Raw genomic sequence first — 23,042 nt, forward strand, 5'->3', positions numbered from 1 at the left:
TCTCTGAAAATACTTGAGGAGATGTAGTAATCTGTGGATATAATGATAAATCTTTAGGAGTCAGCTTAATCCTATAGCTGTTTTATAAAAACAGCTATTCATTAGATTCCTTTCTAGAGCTGATGACCCATCTAGAAGTATTTTCTTATTCTAATAACAGAGCCAAGCACGATTTTCTTGTAGAACAGGGTTTAAATCCAGTCCAAAATGTTTCTATCTCCTCTAACATTTAATCCACTATTGATTCAATGAGTTTATCTTTCTAGGAGCTGGTAGTATTCAAATCTGGTTAAAATTGTTGATTGTGTTTCTCCTCCAGTGACATGCATAATACCTTCTATCATAAGAAACTAAACTGAAAGGTAAGTAGAAGCTTGATAATTTCCATGTTCTATGACTCAGGTCTTCAGCAATAATATCTTACCATCAAGTTTAGGAAAGTACCAAAGAGGAGCAATGGCAAGAGCCCGCAATATTTGTACATGTCTATGTAGCTCCACTGGCCAAAATCTCCACAACAGCTTACTCATACCTGGGTCTGGGCTTTTAGTTGATAGTCTATGGTATCTGTGAAAGACAATGTCCTATAGCAAATCATCCTCTATTTAGGGTATCTCCCTTAAAATTTTTGTGTATATTAATCTATAATTATATGATATATGACATCATATATCATATATATGTATATATGTACATGATGTATATTAGAAGAACCCCTAAAGTAGTAGCTTTTGCGTGTATTTTGAAGAGGTCTTTGCACTAGGTTATATTTCCTCATACTCCTTCCTTCCTTCCTTCCTTCCTTCCTTTCTTTCTTTCCTTCTTTCTTTCTTTCTTCCTCTCCTTCATTCCTTCTTTGTTTCTTTCTTAAAAATTTTCATTGGTTATTTTGTTTGTTTATATTTCAAATGTTATCCTACTTTCTGGTTTCCCATCCAAAAACCACCCATTCCACTCCCTACCCCTGCCTCCATATGGATGCTCCCACACCCACACACTTGCTCCTATTCTACTGCCTTAGCATTCCTACACAGGTGCATAAAGCCTTCACAGGACCAAGGACTTCCTCTCCCATTGATGCCAACCAAGCAAGGTCATCATCTGCTACATATGCATCTGCAGCCATGGTTCCCTCCATGTATATTCTTGGTTGGTGATTTAGTCCCTGGGAGATCTGATGGGGTCTTGTTGATTGATATTGTTGTTCTTCCTATGGGGTTGCAAATCCATTCAGCTCCTTCAGTCTTTCCCCTAACTCTTCCATTGTGGTCCCTGTGCACAGTACAATGGTTATATGCAAGCATCTGCAACAATATTGGTAAGGTTCTGACAGAGCTTCTCAGGAGACATGCATATTGGGATCCTATCAGCAAGCACTTCTTGGCATCAGCAAGCGTCTGTGTCTGACGACTGCATATGGGATAGATCCCCAGGTGAGGTAGTCTCTGATTCCCTTTCCTTCAGTCTCTGTTCCACTATTTGTCCCCATTCGGCACTGAAATTTTGTGAAAAGTAGGTGTGCCTAACCTCTGGATATAGTTTCTACCAGGTCTCTCTTGTCTTTGTTGGGTATTACTTGCCTTTGGGTCCTGGAAACCTCTTGTTTTTCTGGTATCTGGGACTTTCTGGTGCCCACCACCAGTTCCCCATCTCCCAATGCTGCACACCTCTATTCAATATCCTGACCATGTGTACATCTCACCCATCTACTCCCATAGCTAAATCTGCCCCCTTTTTTTCTCTCCCCATTCTCTTTTCCTCTCAAGTCCCTCCTACTCTCAACATCCCATGATTATTTTGATTCTTCTTCTAAGTAGGACTGAAGCACGCACACTTTGGTCTTACTTTTTCTTGACCTATATATGATCTGTAAGTTTTACAATGGATATTCCAAGATTTATTTTTTCTAACAGCCACTTTTCAGTGAGTGCATACCACATGTGTTATTTTGTGACTGGGTTACCTCACTCAGAATGTTAATTTTTAGTTCCATCTCTTTGCCTGTGAATTTTATGAAGTTATTGCTTTTAACAGCTGAGTAATACTCCATTGTATATATGTACCACATTATCTGTATTTATTCCTCTGTTGCAGGGCATCTGGGTTCTTTCTAGCTGCTGGCTATTATAGATAAGTCTGCTATGAAAATAGTGGTGCATGTTTCCTTGTTATATGTTGGAGCATCTTTTGGGTATATATCCAGTAGGGATATAGCTGAGTCCTCAGATAGAACTATCTCCAATTTTCTGAGGAAACACCAGTCTTATTTCCAGAGTAGTTGTATCAGCTTGCAACTCCACCAGCAATGGAAGAGTGTTTCTCTTTCTCTACATCCTTGCCAGCATTTGAGTTTCTTATCTTAGCTATTCTGAATGGTGTAAGGTAGAATCCCAGGGTTGTTTTGATTTGCATTTTCCTCATGACTAAGAATGTTGAACATTTCCTTATATGTTTCTAAGCCAAGTGAGATTTTTTCAGTTGAGAATTCTCTGTTTAGCTAGTTACCCCATTTTTTAATAAGGCTGTTTGGTCCTCTGTAGTCTGATTTCTTGAGTTCTTTGTATATATAGGATATTAACCCTCTATTGGATGTAGGGTTAGTCAAGATTTTCTCCCAATCTTTGGGTCGCCATTTTGTCATATGGACAGTTTCCTTTGCCTCACAGAATTTTTTTTAATTTTATGAGGTCCCATTTCTCTATTGTTTATCTTAAAGCATAAGCCATTTGTGTTTTGTTCAGGAAGTTTTCCTTTGTGCCTAAATATTCCTTGCTCTACCCTACTTTCTATTATATTAGATTCAGCTTTTCTGGTTTTATGTCAAGGTCCTTGAGCATTGAGCTTTGTAAAAGGAGATAAGAATGGATCAATTTCCATTCTTCTACATGCAGACCATCAGTTGAACCAGACATTTGTTGACTAGGCTGTCTTTTTTTCCACTGGATGGTTTTAACTTCGTTGTCAAAGATCAAGTGACCATAGGTATCTGGTTCATTTTTGAGTCTTCAACTCTGTTCCATTCATCTACTTTCCTGTCTCTGTTCCAGTACCATGCATTTTTATCCCTATTACTCTATCATATAGCTTGAGATCTGGGTTAATCATTCCCACAGAAGTTCTTTAATTGTTGAGGACAGTATTAGCTATTCTGGGTTTTTGGTTATTCCAAATGAATTTGAACATTGCTCTTTCTAAGTCTATGAAGAATTGAGTTGAAATTCTGATAGGGATTGCATTGGATAAGATAGCCATTTTTACTATATTAAGCCTACCAATCCATGAGCATTGGAGATTGTTCCATCTTCTGAGGTCTTCCTCGCCCTTTTCTGCAGGGATTTGAAGTTCTTTACATACAGATCTTTCACTTGCTTGGTTAAAGGCACACCAAGGTATTTTATATAATTTGTGTCTATTGTGAAGGGTGCTGTTTCCCTAATTTCTGTCCTAGTCTTAATCCTTTGACTAGAGGAAGGCTGTTTGTTAGAATTAATTTTATATACAGCCAATATGCTGACATTGTCTATGAGCTGTAGAAGTTCTCTCCTAGCATTTTTGGGGTTGCTTTTGTATACTATCATATCATCTGCAAATAGTGATAACTTCCTTCCTCCCAAATTGTATCCCTTTGATCTCCATTTTTTTTTGTCTAATTGCTCTAGCTAGGACTTCAAGTACTATATTGAATAGGTGGGGCAGCCCTGTCTTGTCCATGATTTTAATAGAATTCCTTCAAGTTTTTCTTCATTTTGTTTGATGTTGGCTACTGGTTTGCTATATATTTCTTTTATTATATTTAGGTATGTACCTTGAATTCCTGATCTCTCTGGTACTTTTAACATGAATAGACATTGTATTTTGTCAGAGCCTTTTTCAGCATCTAGTGAGATAATAATATGTATTTTTCTTTGAGTTTGTTTATATAGAAGAATACAAAGATGGATTTCCATGTATTGAATCATACTTGCATTCCTGAGATGAATCATGATGGATGATTGTTTTCATGAGTTCTGGAATTCAGCTTGGGAGAATTTTATTGAGTATTTTTACATTGATATTCATAAGGGAATTTGGTCTGTAGTTCCCTTCCTTTTTTGGATCTTTTTCTGGTTTAGGTATCAGTGTAATTGTGGCTTCATAAGAAGAAACTGGGTAGTGTTCCTTCTGTTTTTATTGTATGGAATAGTTTGAGAAGTATTGAAATTAGATCTTCTTTGAAGGTCTGATAGAATTCTGCACTAAAACCATGTGGCCCTGGGATTGATTGACTCATTGCTTGGGAGATTTCTAATGGCTTCTTCTATTTCCTTGCATACACTTGGCTGTTTAGATCCTGATTTATCTTTGGTACCTGGTATCTATCTGGAATATCATCCATTTCATCTAAGTTTTCCAGTTTGGTTAAAAATAAACTTTTATAATGGGATCTGATTTTTTTTTAATTTCCTGGGTTACTCTTGTTGTGTCTCCCTTTTTGTTCCTAATTTTGTTAATTTGGATATTGTTCCTGTGCCCTCTGGTTAGTCTGTTTAAGGGTTTATCACTTTTGTTGATTTTCTGAAAGAACTACCTCCTAGTTTTCTTGATTCTTTGTATAGTTTCTTTGTTTCTACTTGGTTGATTTCAGCCCTGAGTTTGATTATTTCTGCCACCTCCTCCTCTTGGGTGTATTTGCTTTTTCTTTCTTGTTGTTCTAGAGCTTTCAGATGAGCTGCTAGTGTATGATCTTTTCAATTTCTTTATAGAAGCACTCAAGGCTATGAGTGTTCCTCTTAGCACTGCTATCATTGTGTCCCACAAGCTTGGATATGTTGTGATTTCATTTTCACTGAATTCTAAAAAGTCTTCTTTTTTCTTTCTTCCTTTCTCATTTCCTTCTTTCTTCCTCCCTCCCTCCCTTGCCCCCCTCTCATTTCTTTTCTGATGAAATTATCATTGAATAGACAGTTGTCCAGCTTCCACATCTTTGTGTGTTTTCTGTTGTTTTTGTTGCTATTGATGACCAACGTAAGCCCTGGTGTTCCAATGTTACATGAGATTAATTCAATGGCCGTTTTGTTTTGTGTCTGAGAATATGATTGATTTTTGAGAAGGTATCATAAGGTCCTTAGAAGGTATATATATATAGTTTTAGAATGAAATGTTCTGTTCAGATGTCTGTTAAGTCCATTTGGTTCAAAACTTCTTTGAATTTCACCGTGTCTCTCTTTATTTTCTGTTTTCATGATTTGTCTATTGGTGAGGGTGGGATGTTGAAAACTCCTACTATTATTGTGTGAGGTTCAATGTGTGCTTTGAATTTCAGGAATGTTTCTTTTACAAATGTGTTTCCCCTAGCTTTTGGTACATAGATGGTCAGAATTAGGAGTTCATCTTGATGGATTTTTCTTTGATGAGTATGTAGTGTCCTTCCCCAACTTTTTTGATAACTTTTGTTTGAAAGTCTATTTTGTTGGATATTAGAATGGCTACTCCAGCTTGTTCCTTGGGATCATTTGCTTGGAATTTTTTTTCCTTGTCTTTTTCTTTGAGGTAATGTCTGTCTTTGTCATTGTGTTGTGTTTCTTGTATGCAGCAAAATGCTGGGGCCTGTTTATGTATCCAGTCTGTTAACCTATGTCTTTTTATTGGAGTATTGAATCCATTGATGTTGAGAGACATTAGGGACCAATGATTGTTGCTTCCTGTTATTTTTCTTGTTAGAGGTGGAATTATGTTTGTGTGTTTCTCTTCTTTTGTGTGTGTTGTGAGAAGATTAGTTTCTTGCTTTTTCTTGGGTGTAGTTTCACTTTCTGCATTGGATTTATCCTTCTATTCTCCCCTGTAGGGCTGGCTGGGTTAGAGGAAAGACATTGTTTAAATTTGGTTTTGTCTTGGAATACTTTGGTTTCTCCATCTGTGGTCGTTGTGAATTTTGCTGGATATAGTGGCCTAGGCTGGCATTTTTTTCTCTTAGGTACTGTATCACATCTGTCCAAGATCTTCTGGCTTTTAGAGTTTCAGTGTGATTATGATATGTCTACCTTCATATCTTATTTGACTTTTTTCCTGACGGCTTTTAATATTCTTTCTTTGTCCTGCGCATTTGGTGTTTTAATTGTTGTGTGATGAATAGAATTTCTTTTCTATTCTCATCTGTTTGGTGTTCTGTAGGCTTCTTGCATGTTTATGGACATTTCTTTCTTTAGGTTAGAAAAGCTTTCTTCTATAATTTTGTTGAAGATGTTCTCTGGCCCTTTGAGTTGGGAATCTTCACTCTCTTCCATAACTATTATTCTCAGGTTTGGTCTTTTCATTGTGTGCTGGATTTCTTGACTGTTTTGAGATACGAGGTCATTTGCTTTTTGTATTTTCCTTGACTGTTGTGCTGTTGTTTTCTATTGTATCTTCTACCCTGAGATTCTCTCTTCTCTCTCGTGTATTCTGTTAGTGATGCTTGCATATATGGCTACTGTTCTCTTTCCTAGGTTTTCCATCTCTAAGGCTGTCTCCCTTTGTGTTCTCTTTAATATTTCTATTTTCATTTTTAGATCCTGGATGGATTTGTTCAATTCCTTCACCTTTATGTTTGTGATTTCCTGTATTTCTTTAAGGGAGTTATTTATGTCCTTCTTAAAGTCCTCTATCATCTTCATGAGATGAGAATTTAGATCTGACTCTGGCTTTAAAGGTGTGTTGGGGTATCCAGCACTAGTTGTGGTGGGAGAACTGGACCCTGTTGATGGCAAGTCAATTTTTTTTGCCTATCTTCTTAAATTTGCCTCTCACCATCTATTTGTCTCTGGTGTTATCTGGCCTCCCTATCAATCCTTGGAGCCTATTCTTCCTGTTATCCTGTGATACTGTGTTCCTGGATTTGTCAGAATACCTGGGGATTTGAGCCGCAACTGGGGTGTGGGCTGTGTGGGTTTGGATCCAGAGCTGAGACTCTGCTCCTGGCACAGGTGGACAATGGAAGGAGTGTGTCTCTAGCTGGGTGGGTAATCTGCTTCCCCAGGTTTCAGGGGTCCTGGTATTCTTGGGGGCGTTGGGGGGTCTTACCTGTGATTCTGGATGTGGCAGAATACCTGGGGAGTCAAGCTGCAACTGAGCTGTGGGCTATGTGGGTTCATATTCAAAGCCGAGGCGCTGCTCCCAGAACAGATGGACCTTCTTTTTTCTTTCAAGGATGGAAAATGAATTAATTTTTGACACTCGAAAATGGTCATAAAAGGGCTTGGTTTATAATTCAATTTTTAAAAAAACTTAGTATGAAGACAACTACTCTAGTAAATAATAAAATTTTAGATTTTATAAGAGAAAAAAGAAAAATCATCAACCAAATATATACATTTAAGAGTTAAAGAAGTGTGCATTCCTTTGTGAACTAGGGACTTACCGCAATTAAAATGAAAATGATATGTTTTTGAAGATTATTTTTCAATTAAAATACAGTATACTTTGAGAAAATTTGGCTCTCCATCCTACAACTAGTCCCAGATTCTCTTATGACTATCTACCCAACTTTATTTTCCTTACCTTTTTTTTCTGAATAAAAAGGAGAAGAAGAAGAAGAAGAAGAGAAAAGAAAATGAAAATGACAGTCACCTCCATAAGAACATGATCAGGTACTGAGTGGAGGCGGGATAGGATTGAAGTGATTAAGGGCCAGCAGAAGTAATGGAAACAAGTAACCTCAGGAGATAGGAGGTGGGGGGACCCTCTAGAATATACCAGAGATGTGGGAGGTGAGAGAATCTCAGGACTCAAAGGGAGGGATTTTAGATGAAATGCCCTATAGTGGGGAGAGGAAACTTGTAGAGTCAACTTCCTATAGACAGTCTATCAAGTGGAGGGATGAGGTTGCTGTCCCACAGCCAAAAACTCTGATCCAGAATTATTACTGTCTAAAAGAACTGCAGGAACAAAAATGGAGAAGATCCTGAGGAAAAGAGGTCCAGTGACAGGTCCAAACTGGGATCCAGCTCAAGGGGAGGCCCCAAGGCTCTACATTATTACTGAGGCTATGGTGTGCTTACAAGCAGGAGCCTATCATGACTGCCTTCTGAAAGGTCCAACAAGCAGCAAAACCAGTCAGATGCAGATACATCCACCCAACCAATGGACAGAAGCTGGAGCCTTCTGTGGTTGAATTAGGGTAAAGCTGGAAGAAGGTGAGGTGGAGGGTGACCCTATAGGAAGACCAGCAGTCACAATTAACGTGAAGCCCCAAAATCTCTCAGACACTGAGCCAACAACTAGGCAGCATATGCCAGCTGATATGAGGCCCCTGACACATACACAACAGAGGACTGCCGGGACTGGACTCAGTCAGAGAAGATGCACCTAACCCTCAAGATACCTGAAGCCCCATGGAGTGGGGAAGTCTTGTGGGGTGGGGGGTGGGATATAGGGACATCTTCTTGGAGACAGTGGTGGGTGAGGGAGGAATTATGGGATGTGGAACAGTCAGAGTGTGGGCCTGGAGGAAAACAAAGTCTGGACTCTAAAAAAGATTAAAAATAGAAAATAATAAAATAAATAAAATTAAAATAGACCAAATATTTTAAAACCTCACTAAGATGACAATATAGATTGATATACCAACAGAAAACTATTTACAGTATTTAAATGTGTCAGTTTTAATCCATTACTTACACAGTTATGATTTTACTTTTGTGTGATATGTACTTTAGTGTCATAATTAATCGGCATAGTTTCCTTACAGCTATGATTTAGTCTAGGTGAGAATCAATCTTCAATGAGGGAAACATGTCTCCATTACAGCTAGGAAGGCTAACTTGCATTGTTAATATAAAAATCACTCTGGTGGTTCCTCAGAATATTGGGAATTGTTCTATCTTAAGACCTGGGCATATACCCAAAGGATTGTCCACCATGCCATGACACCTACTCAACTAATTCTTATCGGCTTTATCCTAGTTGTCCCTCAACTGGAGAATGCATAAAGAAAATGTGGTACATTTACAAAATGTGATATTATTTAACTGTTAAAAAATAGTACCATTATATTTTTAGACAAATGGATGGAATTAGGAAAAAAAATCATGTTGAGTAAGGAAACCAAGACCCTGGAAGAGAAAGTATTTTCTAACTTATAAGTATATATTGACTTTTTTTTTTAGTTTAAAGGTTTTATTACCAAAGGCTTATATAAACAGTTTCAGAAACTGCACATCAATATGGCACAGACTCTAGCTTTCTTTTGCTTTTTAACTGCATAAAAGTGAAGTTTGTAACTAAGGAAACAGTTCTCTAACTAGATATTGACTGTTAAATAAAGGGTAAACTCGCAACAACCCACAGACTCAGAGAGGCTCATGGTGTGTGTGTGGGGGGAGGGGTGTAAATGTATGTCCCTGTGAAGGGAAATACAATAGATTTTGCAGGTGGTCTGGGGGTGTGTGTGTGTGACAATGGGAACAGGATAGTTTTAGGAGGTAGAGTACTAGGAGAGATGACTGGGGTTGGGGAAGGCACATTTCAGAGCAATGTGGAAACCTCACACAATCAAAAGTTCCCGAATTCTGTAAGGGTGACCCTAGCAGTGATTCGTAGTAATAGGGGACTCAGCTTGAACTAGCCCAGCTATCTTATGCTATCAGGCAAGGCTTCTAGTAGTGTGCTTAAAACATCCACGCAAACATAAAATCTTCAAAGTAGAATTTGTCCTGTTTGCAAGACATTCTGGAGTAAATGATGGTGCCCAAGGTAGTGGGCCATCAATAAGTGGTCCAACTCGAGGCTCATGCCACAGCAGAAGCCCATGCCTGAATCTGCCTGCCTGTCCAGGAACCAGAGCCTGGGTGGGCCAGAAAACTGGATAGAACCAAATTAAATGAAATGGTTCTTAATGATATTTTGCTATTCTGATACATAGGACCCTAGCTTCATCGTCATCAGAGAGGCCTCATATAGCAACTGAGGGGGACAGACACAGAGACCCACAGTCGATCATTAGTGGGAGCTCATGGAACCTCGCTGAAGAGGGAGAAGAATTATAGTAGCCCAAGGGCTCAAGGGCAGACCAAGAGCATAGGTTGAAGAGTCAACTAAGCAAAGCTCTTGGAGTTCAGAAGCAACAACAGAGACTTGTATGGGTCTGAGCTAGGTTCTCTGTACATGTTATAGTTCTGTAGTGTGATGTTCTCTTGGCACTTGTAACAGTGTGAGTGTTGGCTGACTCTGGCTCTTTTGCCTAGTCTTGGGACCCATTTTTCCACCTGGGTTGTCTCATCCAGCCTTATAATATGAGGGTATGTGCCTAGTTGTATTACAACTTTTTATGTCATATTTTTTGATATCCCTAGAAAGCCTGTTCTTTTCTGAAAGAAAGTGGAGGAGGAGAAAATCTGAGGAAGAGGGGATGTGAGGAGAAACTGTGAGAAGTAAAAGGAAGGAAAACTGCAGTAGGGTTGTAGTTTATGAGAGAATTTTTTTTTAAAAAAGTAATGTTACAAAGTGTTTCTATTCTTAATAGTACTGAAGCCCTCATTTTTATATGTTAATCTTGAAACTTAAATTTTTCCTACTTTATGGACCAGTCAATGTATTAAATAAAAGCCGGTTCCCTAAAAGTAAAGAATGTTTTCTTTTATTCTTTAATGTATTTGACTTAGCAGGATCTCACACAAGGTTTAAGGCTAGAAGGCTTAGATTCCATGGTAGGAATTACATCAAGCCATCAGAATCCAATCATTCAGATTTTTATTGCTCATTAAAGTTGCCTTATTTAAATTGATTGTATAAAGTAGTTAAATGTTCAGTAACTACTGAGTATAACAAAAGTGGGACAGACTATACTGGAACATATTTAAAGCAATAAAACCACCTGAGAACATGTTAACTACTTTCAAGTTAAGGGCCATCTGGCTGTGACAGCTGTTGACCCTGAATGTCAGAGTCCATTTACATGAGTTGCATTACTGGATAGGGTGAAGATTAACTTTACTTTGCTACAGGAGGGTTTTGCTTTGGAAAAGATCTACAACTGATGTCTTTCTCTTCAGTAAGAGCTTATAATTTATTGTTTCATTTCATTACATTCTTTTTCATGTAGTAATTGGTCCTGTTACTTAGATTATATACTGTGGTAAAAAGTCAATTCTGCCTGCTAAAGTAAATTGACATGCAGCCATTAAAGAGCTCATCCATAACATACTGGAGGAGCAGGGCACAGGGTTCTCAGATAAATACTTTCTATGCAAACATGAGGATGTGAGACTGTATCTTCAGTGCACACACAAGATTTGAAGCAGGATATGCATCTGTCCCAGAAGCTCTGTTGGTTCTCAGGTGGAGTTCCCTCAACAGTCTAGCCATGACAATGAAATGGTTTTCAGGGAGAGACCTCACTCAAAAAGAAATAGAATCAACTGAATACATCCGAATGTCTACTTCTAGCCTCCTCATAGAATCCCAGTAGTGATCGCCCTATAAACCAATAAGCATATACACAAACACACAATAACAAACCACTTGAACACAGGTTTTATAGATTCTACTGTGAAAGGGTGCTTGAAGAAGTGCATGAGATCATGTCATTTCATTCTGTTAGGAGTAGGTTTGAAACTATTACAGTATAAGGCATGCCCAAAACAAAATATACAAACTCCATGAATATACTTTAAAATATTAGTCATTTATATATTTCTTATATTTCTTATAGACAATAATAATTGTTCATTTTATAATTATGAAAGAGTTCTGTGAAGATCGTGTGGCTTAAATTTCAAAATCATAACGGAAAGGTAATGAATATGATTAATTCATCAAACATAAAATATAACAAAATAACAAAACAACAACAACAAAAACCTTTATGTATAATTTGATCAGTCCGAAACCTGACCAAATATAGAGAATAAGTGATTGGTGATGGGAGGAGCATATGTGTGAGAGAGGAAAAGAGGGGATAGGGAGGATAATGTGCCAAGATGTAGCTCAGTGGCTGAGATATATTTTGGCATGCCTAATGCCCTAAAATTGATCTCTAGTAACAAAACAATAAAGAGAATAAAAACAGTTCTATCAGTAATTATATACCATGAAAACAAACATGACCATTAAAAAAGTAACATAAGAAAAATATGAGGTGATAGAGGAAATGAAGAAAAGGATAATTTGATAGTTAAGAAACAATTGACAATACTGTCTTTCAAGAAGGTTTAGTAGAACCAGAGAGATAGCTGAAGAAAAAAGGATTTTCATTTTACTGGGCAGATTGTTTCTATTGCTTATTTGCTATAGGGCCTTTGATAGAGTCCAAGTTGCTCTCAGTGCCTTTTGTGCTTCTCAAATTGGATGGTGGGTATGGGCTGTTCTTTGTAGCTTAAAATCTGGCATGATACTACATTTTTGAAAAAGCTACATAGCTGAATCAGTAAAATAAAATGATGGAAAATTAGAAGAGTAAAAGTTTTAGAATCATATGAAAAGAAACATGATATATGTTTGAATCTCAAAAGCAAGTCCAGAAGAATGAATATTTGCAGAGATGATCTAATTGGTGACTTCCTAGAACTCTCAACTTTAAGAAACATCTTGCTTTTGTTTGGTTTGCATCAGAAACTAAGGGTCTGTCCCCACAAAACTTGGTAAAAATTCTGAATGGGAAAATGTTTATGTTGTACTTTCCTGTGAAAGATAGTAATGTAATTTTAAAAACAATTAACCAACAATGCTAAAAACAAGCTAAAAGAGAGTTATCCATTGGGAAACTGAAAAACTCCACCATGCTTTTTGGAATACAAAAGCATATATGTAAATATGTCAGCTTGGGTATGTTTAGGACACTTGTACAGAGACTCTGAGAGTCTTTTTTTTTTAAACTGCAAACTCACCGAGGAGAAAGTAGAGACTGAGGTAGATTTTAAATAGATTTGGTGAACGATAAGGACATATTCAGTTAAATATACAGGATTCTTTCAGTATTAGCTGAAAATTGAATCAAAATAATCATTTAAGAAATTTGTTATCCATTTAAGAAGTAGATCTCTCCTGAGTGAAACAGCCAGAATATGGCAAATACATAGGCAAATGCCAGCAGCAAACCACTGAACTGAGAACAGGACCCCCGTTGAAGGAATCAGAGAAAGGACTGAAAGAGCTTGAAGGGGCTCAAGACCCCATATGAACAACAATGCCAAGCAACCAGAGCTTCCAGGGACTAAGCCACTATCCAAAGACTATACATGGACTGACACTAGGCTCCAACTGCATAGGTAGCAATGAATAACCTAGTAAGGGAACCAGTGGAAGGGGAAGCTCTTGGTCCTGCCAAAACTGCACCCCCAGTGAACAGGATTGTTGGGGAGAGGGCGGTAATGGAGGAGGATGGGGAGGGGAACACCCGTATAGAAGGCGAGAGGGAAGAGTTAGGGGAAGGTTTGCCTGGAAATCAGGAAAGGTAATAACATTTGAAATGTAAATAAGAAATACCCAATTTAATAAAGATGGGGAAAAATTTAAAAAAAAAGAAATATGTTATCCATGATCATCTAAGCTAATTTAACTAATATAATTAAGACTAACATAGCATATTCTACATGGCCATTATTTTTTTCTTTTTTCCGGTATAGTTGGTGGAGGGACTTGGAAGATTACAGCTAATAAATGAAATTGTCCAAGGTATCATGCATTTAATAGCTAACATACTTCAGAATATCAGATGATTTATACTCTGTAGGTTAAGAAGAGTCCGTGTACACTCACGAGGGCAGGTTCCTAGTTGTTGGCTAGGTGCATGTGGACAAAACTTATTTTTCTGTAAAGTCACATAAACAAATAACAATAATCAATTTAAGAAATAATCAGAATTAAACTCCCTTCTATCTGCCACACCTGGGAGGAGCTTGGAACACATTCACAGAACAAATACATGGCTTTCTTTCTTTTTCTTTTTCTTTCATTTTCTTTTCTGTTTTCTTTTTTTTTTTTTGAAGATATTGAGATCATAAGACTTTTCTTGTTTCCTTATACTTTTATCACAAACACTCAGAATTCTCCTCACAAGACTACATTTTTGCACCATGTTCTGACATCTTTCCCATTTTTATATTTAATTGCAGGACACCCAGAGTGATTTTAATATGTGATGTCATAGATAGATCTCATTGTCATTAGATGTATGAGTGTCATATAAGCAAATAATTTATAAATATAATAAATATTATCTGTAATACTCTGCCATCAAAACAAAGATCCAAATTATGTATGTCCATTACAATTGGTATATAATTATATCGATTACAGAAATTTAGAGACTATCTTGATAAGAGAATCATTTGGTTAATAGTTTTGGTATCATGTTGGAATGTTAAGCCTGTTCATATGCAGAGAAATGTTATGATAACCTATGCAAGTAGGAAGCAAGAATAGGGCAGGCTAATGCATACTTATTTATGTCTGAACGACAGGGAGGGTACAGTATGCACAAGAATGAGCATAAGTATGCTGCAAATAAGAATACAACATAAACAGAATCTGAAACAATATTAAGGATTTATGAATTAACCATAATAGATTATTCTAAACAGCCTGTTGGCCTGAGAAAAATGAAGTTTCATATAGTGATGAATATCTGGACCATGAATCTGTCTTATACCCTTAGATGAGCCATCATTAAATAAGTATATGCCTGTGAAATATGAAAATTTTGGACCAATTCTGTAATCACAAATTCAGTTCCTATGAGAAAATTGCAAAGCTTGCCAACTGGATAATGATTTCCTATCCTTCCATAGCAATCTGAAAATGAAATGTAAAAATCCACAGGGTTTTGAACCACTCTTAAAAACTGATTTTTTTCCTTATGTGTAATGTAACACACAATCCAATATAATTACCATGCTGTAATTTTATTTATTCTCTTCTGTCACAATTGCAGTTTCCCCTCTCTCCATTGCTCCCAGTATCCTCCACACATCACTTGTTCCCCAGATCCACTCTTCTTCTGTTTCCCTTCAAAAAAAAAGCATTTCTCCCAAGGATAACTACTCAAAAAGGCATAAAAAGTTTCAGTAAGAGTAGGAAGAAACCCGTCTTCTCAGAGATGGATGAGGTAACCCAGTTAGATAAACGATTCCAAGAGCAAGCAACCAATTTCCAGCCTCAAAACCCGCCACCTACAATCTATCCTGTCTGAACTATGTGCTGGTATAATGGAGGCATAGAACTGGTAGGAGTTTTCAACCAATGACTGGTCTAAACCATAAGAAGGAATCCACACCCAATACTAACTGGATAAACAGAAGGAACAGAAAAATGGATATCCTAGAGACTCAGGATAGAAAAAAAATCAATCACTGAAATGATTCTTAATGATAGTCTTCTATACGCAGAGATGGAGCAGTGCCCAGTCATCATCAGAGAGGACTTTTATACTCATCAATGCACCATAACATCAATAACTTCCACTATAATGCTTCATAATGTTCACCTATAACCTTTCTTATGGGGAAAGAATTTGAATTTTAATTATCCACTTTTTAAAACTCATATTTTTGTGACTTTTATTTGTATATTTATAAATTTATAAATCACTATCCTCATACTCTGTCCAATATCAGATAGTTTTATAGACTCAAATCTCTAAAATATCATAAAGTAAAAGAATTATTTGACTTTTTCACATATGAAATATAAGAAGCTTGCTACTGATTCCATGACAATCTCCATAAACAAACACAAATTCATTTCTTTTTTTTTTTTTGTGGTTCTTTTTTTCGGAGCTGGGGACCGAACCCAGGGCCTTGCACTTCCTAGGTAAGCGCTCTACCACTGAGCTAAATCCCCAGCCCCACAAATTCATTTCATATTAACATAGTAAGACTAAATACCTTTATCAAATTCTATCAAATATTTAAATATGAATTCATAAAAATCTCATAATTAGTAAAAATAAAACCCTTGATTCACTAAAACAGCCTCAGTTCTATATAAAAAGATTGTAAGAAATTCATACAATGATAACTGTTATAGTAAATATACATATAGCTCTGACCAAATACTATCAGCTACTAGTATCATTATATTGTTTTTAAATAAAAATTTAATTTATTCTAAGGAGAAAATGCTGGTCTCAGGTTAAAATAAAAATTCAGTGCAATACAATTAGTTCATGAATACAAAGGAGAAAGACCACACACATATATCCTAATAGCTATGGAAAAAATCAGGTAAATTTTAATATTATTTTAATTAAAGCAATAGCAACAGCAACAAAATCCCTAAAGTCTCTGTAATCTGGAGTGACTGGAATGTGAGCACTACAGAAATGTAATGGGCCAGTTTAGTTACACAGAATTGGAGACAAATTCTCAGCTTCACTCTTCCTTGCCTGCAGCAGTGTTGTGATTTATAGAAAAGATTAAACTTCAAGAAACATGCATATGTAGCTTTAGCTGTGTATAAGTTATTAGAACCACACAGTAAACATTTTCTTGGGAAATAGTTGTTTCTCTATTGTTCCTGCCTACAGGAAACACAAGGACAAAAAAATGGAGCAGAGACTGAAGGAAAGGCCATCCAGATATTGTCCCACCAAGGAATCCATTCCATATACAGACACCAAACTGCCACACTATTGCTGAAGCCAAGAAGCACTTGTTGACTGGAGTCTGGTATTGCTGTCCCTTGAGAAGCTCTACCAGCAGCACACTAATACAGACTCAGACACTCACAGCCACCTACCAGACTGAGCCCAGGAACCTCAATGGAAGAGTAAGGGGAAGGAGCTGTAGGGGATTGCAACCCCATAGAAGAGCAACAGTATCAACCCCATAGGAAGAGCAACAGTATCAACCTCATAGGAAGAGCAACAGTATCAACCTCATAGGAAGAACAACAGAATCAACCAATTGGACCACACAGAGCTCCCAGAGACTAAACCACTAACATTTGGAGCAGACCATGGCTCCAGCTACATATGATGGCCTTATCTGCCGTCAATGGGAGGGGAGGTCTTTGGTCCTGTGGAGGCTTGATGCCTCAGCATAGGGGAATGTTAGAGCAGTGAGACTGGTATGGGGGTGTGGGTGGAGGAGCACCCTCACAGAGGAAAAGGGAGAGGGGAGATAGAATGGGAGTTTGCAGAGGGGAGAACAGGAAGGGAGACAACATTTGAAATGTAAATAAAATAACCAATTAAACAAAAGAGGATTTTAGGTTACTCACTGAACATGACATTTCTAAAAAAAAATTAAGTTCTTTTTTCCCTTTTTTATATCCATTTTATTCAAATTATAATTGCATCATTTTTCTCTTCTCTTTCTGTTTTTTTTTAATTTTTTAAAATTTTTTTATTTTTTTTTTATTAACTTGAGTATTTCTTATTTACATTTCGAATGTTATTCCCTTTCCCGGTTTCCGGGCCAACATTCCCAACCCTCCCCAACCCCTTCAATATGGGTGTTCCCCTTCCCACCCTCCCCCCATTACCGCCCTCCCCCCAACAATCCCATTCACTGGGGGTTCAGTCTTGGCAGGACCAAGGGCTTCCCCTTCCACTGGTGCCCTTACTAGGCTGTTCATTGCTACCTATGAGGTTGGAGCCCAGGGTCAGTCCATGTGTAGTCTTTGGGTAGTGGCTTAGTCCCTGAAAACTCCGTATGGTTGGCATTGTTGTTCATGTGGGGTCTCGAGCCCCTTCAAGCTCTTCCAGTCTTTTCTCTGATTCTTTCAACAGGGGTCCCGTTCTCAGTTCAGTGGTTTGCTGCTGGCATTCGCCTATGTATTTCAGCCTCTCCCTAGCCCCATCTATCCATCTCCTTTTATGTTTCCCAATCATTCTCAAATTGCCAGAATCTTCCTCCACAATTACTACTGCTTTGTGTGTGTATTTGAATGTCTGTGTGTCTGTACATTTGTTTGTTTCTATGTGTTTCGGCCTGTCTGTGCATGTATTTTGTGTATGTTTAAATATATTAATGGAACCTTCTGAATCTTTTTGCTGAAGTTTTGTTGTTTATGGCTATAGAGTTTTAGGGATTTCGGTTTTGTATTGGACAAACAATTAGGAGCTCTTCTTCGGTAGACACTAATTCTTCCCTCTCAACTTAGTTACCAGCTATCTCTAATTCTTTGACCATGGATGTGACTCCTTGAGATTCCCCTCCCCCCACTGCATTAGCATCTCTATTGATATTGCCATTGTTCAGACCTTATTTATGCAGCCTTTTCTAAGACAGACTGTGCCATAGCAGACTTTCTGGTATTTTCTGTAGCCTCTTCTATAATGTTCCCACCGATGAAGGAGCTGGGACAAAGATGTATCAATTGTGGCTGAACTACCATAACTGCTTATGTGTGCATTGTGTCCAGTTGTAGCTTACTCTGCTAGTCTCTATTTATTGTAGAAAAGAAACTTCTTTAATGAGGGTGGTAACACACTACCTGTGGGAATAAGGATATGATTGAAAATTTGGTTGGGAGTTATACTGGTCTAGCAAAGTGGCAGTAGTAGATTTCCTTCTAAGACACATGACCTCAGTAGTTCCAGGAAGTTGTCCAGGTTCCTATGAATTGCTTCTCTCACTGGGCAGATCACATAGCATTTTGTGCTACCATAGAAGCTGTACCACAGAAAGCAGGCTTTCCTGTTAGATGCATGTAAAATAATTCAAATTTTATGACCTAAGCTTGCAGCAATAGAGAATTATCTTCACCTTCAGAGAGGCAAACAACCATATCATAATTTACACTATTTTTAGAATCATTTGGACTACCCTGAAAAGGGTAATTTACAGGGTAGATCTAAAAAATGTAAATAATTTTTCTCATGTCTGGTAACACTGAACTCAATCCAGACTTCAAGATGCACAATAGAGGTATAATAATAAAATGTTCTTTTCTGGAACACACACATATATACACACATACATATACACAAACACACACACAGATAACAAGTCGATAAATGGGAGGCATAATAGAAGACTGAAACTATAGACACTTAATATTAATATTTCTTAAAGATACAAAAGTAAACCACAAAATAGAACCTTCAATATATATGTATATATATATATATATATATATATATATATATATATATATATAGTATAATTTAAGCTGGAAGTTTATATCAGCGTACACGAAGACTGACTTTCAAGTCCAAATACCCATTTATTTTTTCCCTCTTTCAATGTGGCAACAGTAAACTAAGCTCCTTTATCTGCTATTTGCTTTCTTTTGTGTTTTATTGTCTATTGGGGGAAGGCGAGTGAGCTGTGTATAAAGGGATTAACGGAGACAGGTCTTGACTATAAATTCTGAATACACAGTGAAACTAGAAATAAAATGAAATTTCTTGAAGTAGTAAAAGGTTTATTTTTGAAATTTATTGTATTTTCCCCTTTCTGCCTCCAATTTCTTCCATGTTTTCTCTTGGTCCCTTTCAAATTCATCATTTTTCAATTAATATGTATACTAGCGCATTAATATATTAATATGTATATTAATGCATTAATATATTCCATATGTATATATGCATATATGTACACTTACATAGGCTTGTAATTTACTGAGTCTATTTTAATGTTACATATATTATCTACATGTGTTTAGATCTTCACACTTGGAATTGTGGTTTGGAGGCTCAGACCTTAATAAAAGATACTTCAATCTTTACATAGATAGCAATTGCCTGTCGCTTTATTGTCTAGGGGAGCAGCTTTGGGATCCCTCTCTCCATTCATTGGCACATCAACTGGTGTTGTCCTTAGGCAAGTCTGGTTTAGGTGATCATGTTGAGGCTTCATAGATGTAACTACTCTGTCAAGTTCAGAAGACACTCTATAGGTTCAGGTGTCCTGGTTCCCTCGGTCTTTCAGTATTTCTGCCATATCTCTCACAATTTTCTGTGTGCCTAAGGTACAGGAGTTGTGTGGAGATACCCCATTGTCACCATTGTGTTAATACACAATGATAGAGAGCTCATGGACTTGAAAGACAGCAAGGTGTTCTGTATATAGGAGGGTTTGGATGGAGAAAATGATGTAATTATATTCTTAAAAATAAAAGAAAATCATTTAAAAGGCAACAGACAATAGAATAATGCTGAACAATTTAAAGCTTTCTGCCTTAAGAGTTGTAATACAAGGATATTAAATCAGAAAAGGTAAGTTAACTTTTTTATATTGAAGCTGAATAACTTTTTAAGACTTATTTTTATTATTTTCAATTGTGTATAGATTGCCCATTTGGTTATGTGTATGTTTACATTATATCAGGCACCTTGAAGCTAGAAGACAGAATCTTTGGATCCTTGGAGTTAGAATTATTGTGGTGCTTCTAGCTAGAGTATAGGAACTTGAACTAGGGTCCTCTAAAAGAATATCTTCCAAGCCCAAAATGAATGATGACATACACAAAAATTTACAAAGTAACACTAACACATACACACACACACATACACACACACACACACAGATACAGACCTACAGACACACACACACACACAGATACAGACCTACAGACACACACATACACACACACACACAGAGAGAGAGAGAGAGAGAGAGAGAGAGAGAGAGAGAGAGAGGAATAGACTTAATAAATATCCCAGAATGTATGTAAAAATGTAAAAGAAACATACGTATACAAATATATATTTTAGGCAATATCAGTAAAGAATCTGAAATAAATTAGGAGGATAATTTATTTCAATTTCAATGTAGCCTCAAAAGGTGCAATATATCCAGGGAGGTATTTAATCAAGCCAGTACAAGCAAGTGTACTGAAAACTGAAAACAATTTATCAAAGATCTTGCAAAACACATAGCATTTATTGAAACATTTTAGCCATCTCACCAAATTCTAAACACAAACTTATGATTTTATAGTATATCCCAATCCATGTCTGTTTCGGCAGACGGAACAAGACGTGAGCAATGACCTTATTAAAATGGTGGGGGAGGGGTGAGGCTTTAATGACTTACTTTATTCCAACACCTAGATATCTCCTTTATCTGCTGATGTATGATGCTCTAAATTTGCATTTTAAGGGAATAGATACCAGATTATAGAGAAAAATCATGATAAAATTTGCATTTCAAAGACACAGTGTTTCAACTATGAGCTTAAATAATTTTTCTAAACAATGCAAGAAAATTGAAGTTAAAAGTCCTATTGAGAAAAGATGTTCTGAAAAATAAAAATCAATGAGATTTGAGATGGTAATTTAAATGAATGCGTTTTCCATTGAACTCAGTGAATTCATCTTCATTCCTTCCTACATACATCAGAAAAAACTGTTAAGTTTAGACATCACATACATATTTTACATATCTGCTACCTGAATGGTTTTTCAAGCCACATTTTTAAAATTGCCTTATAGTTTTACTTATTTTGATTTTAAAATATTTTATTCATTTTTTTTACAAATTTAAAGTCTTGGTAATTCACATTGATAAATTTATTAACACATAAGTAATGTACGTTGGTGCAGGTACTCTGATCGTGTTTAGGATAGATGTTTGTAGCCTATTAACATTGCTTAATTCTTTTTGTATTCATTTTCCCATCACCATGAACTTACATCTAATTATTATAATAAATACTAGGTCAAATGTAAAAGGATGACGTTTGAAAGGATAGAATACAGGATTATTTGTCAAATGAAGTGGTTTAAGAGATAATGACTTCAGATTATGGGTGGCTGTGATTGGGCCATAATCGGTATTATATTGGGAGAGAGATAGTACCATACTGAAAGGATAACAAGGCCTTAAAGGAAAAGTTGAAATGTTTCCTCTAGTAACATAGAGAAGCTCATTATAAAATAAACTTGAAGCTCTAGATTAGAAGAAATTCTTGCCAAGCATAATTAGTAAGGAGCCATGGAAGAAAGACTCCAAAATCCCCGAACTAAGGCAATCTCTGGCCTTCAGAGGTACTTAAGGGCTGGTGGGAAGTTCCACAGCTCATGATTGAGTCTGGCATAACCTAAGTGACTCCTGACATGGAAGAAGCATATGCTGAGTGAGAAACTGACCTTGGAGCTACAGAGAGGAGAAGACTAGTCTAGATCACAGTCACAAGTACAAAGGAGAGAATTCCTAAGTATGGGACCGAGAAGGTGCAAGAAGAGGTCCAATCTAAAATACGTTTTCAATTTTGAATGGATTTCTGTTTCTGTTTTCTTCATTGGTTATGTTTGTTAAGTCAGAGAAGCCTTCATCAAGGTATCTTCATATGCTGTGAGGGCAGTTTTTCCACTTGTTTGAGGGATGTTGAATAATTGGGATGGCTGAATCAGAAACTTTAAGTTACTATGGCAATATATGAAAATAACAATGATGTTATTAACATTAATTGAATATTTTTAAGGAAGAATTTTTGTGACATTTGCTACTCTGCTGGTAGCATTAAATATTCAGTAAGATGTTGAAATTTGGAGTCAGTTGTGAAAAATCTTGTTATGGCTTTATCAATTAAATTATCATTCTAGTTATGATTAAAATACCACAAGCATATTTCATCTCAAGAAACTTTTTTAATCATCCATAAAAGCAACTTATTTAATGAAGTTTTTCCTAAGATTTCAGCAACTCAGACACTTTGTGAAACTTGAATATTTTTCATCTTTATTGATTATATTATTTATTTACATTTCAAATGTTATCCCCTCCCAGTTTCCCCTCCACAAGCCCCTTATGCCCTGTCCCTTCCCGTGCCCCAATATGTATGCACCCACCCACACACACACCCATACCTGCCTCAGTGCCCTAGTATTTCCCTACCCTGTGTCAAGCCTCCACAGGACAAAGGGACTCCCTTCAAGTGATAGCAGATGGCACTCCTCTGCTAACTATCTAGAGGCGCCATGGACGTCTCACTGTGTACTCTTTGGTTGGTGGTTTAGTCTCTGGTAGCTCTGGGGAGTCTGATTGGTTGATATTGTTGTTCTTCCTATGAGGTTGCCAGCCCCTTCACCTCCTACAGTGCTTGCCATAACATCTCCTTTGGGTGTCTCAATGCTCAGTCTGATGTTTGGCTGTGTACATCCACATCTATATTCATCCAGCTCTGGCATGGTGGTTCCT

Source organism: Rattus norvegicus, chromosome 2, assembly GCF_021556685.1.
Source record: "Rattus norvegicus strain SHRSP/BbbUtx chromosome 2, alternate assembly SHRSP_T2T, whole genome shotgun sequence".
NCBI classification, from domain to species: Eukaryota; Metazoa; Chordata; class Mammalia; order Rodentia; family Muridae; genus Rattus; species Rattus norvegicus.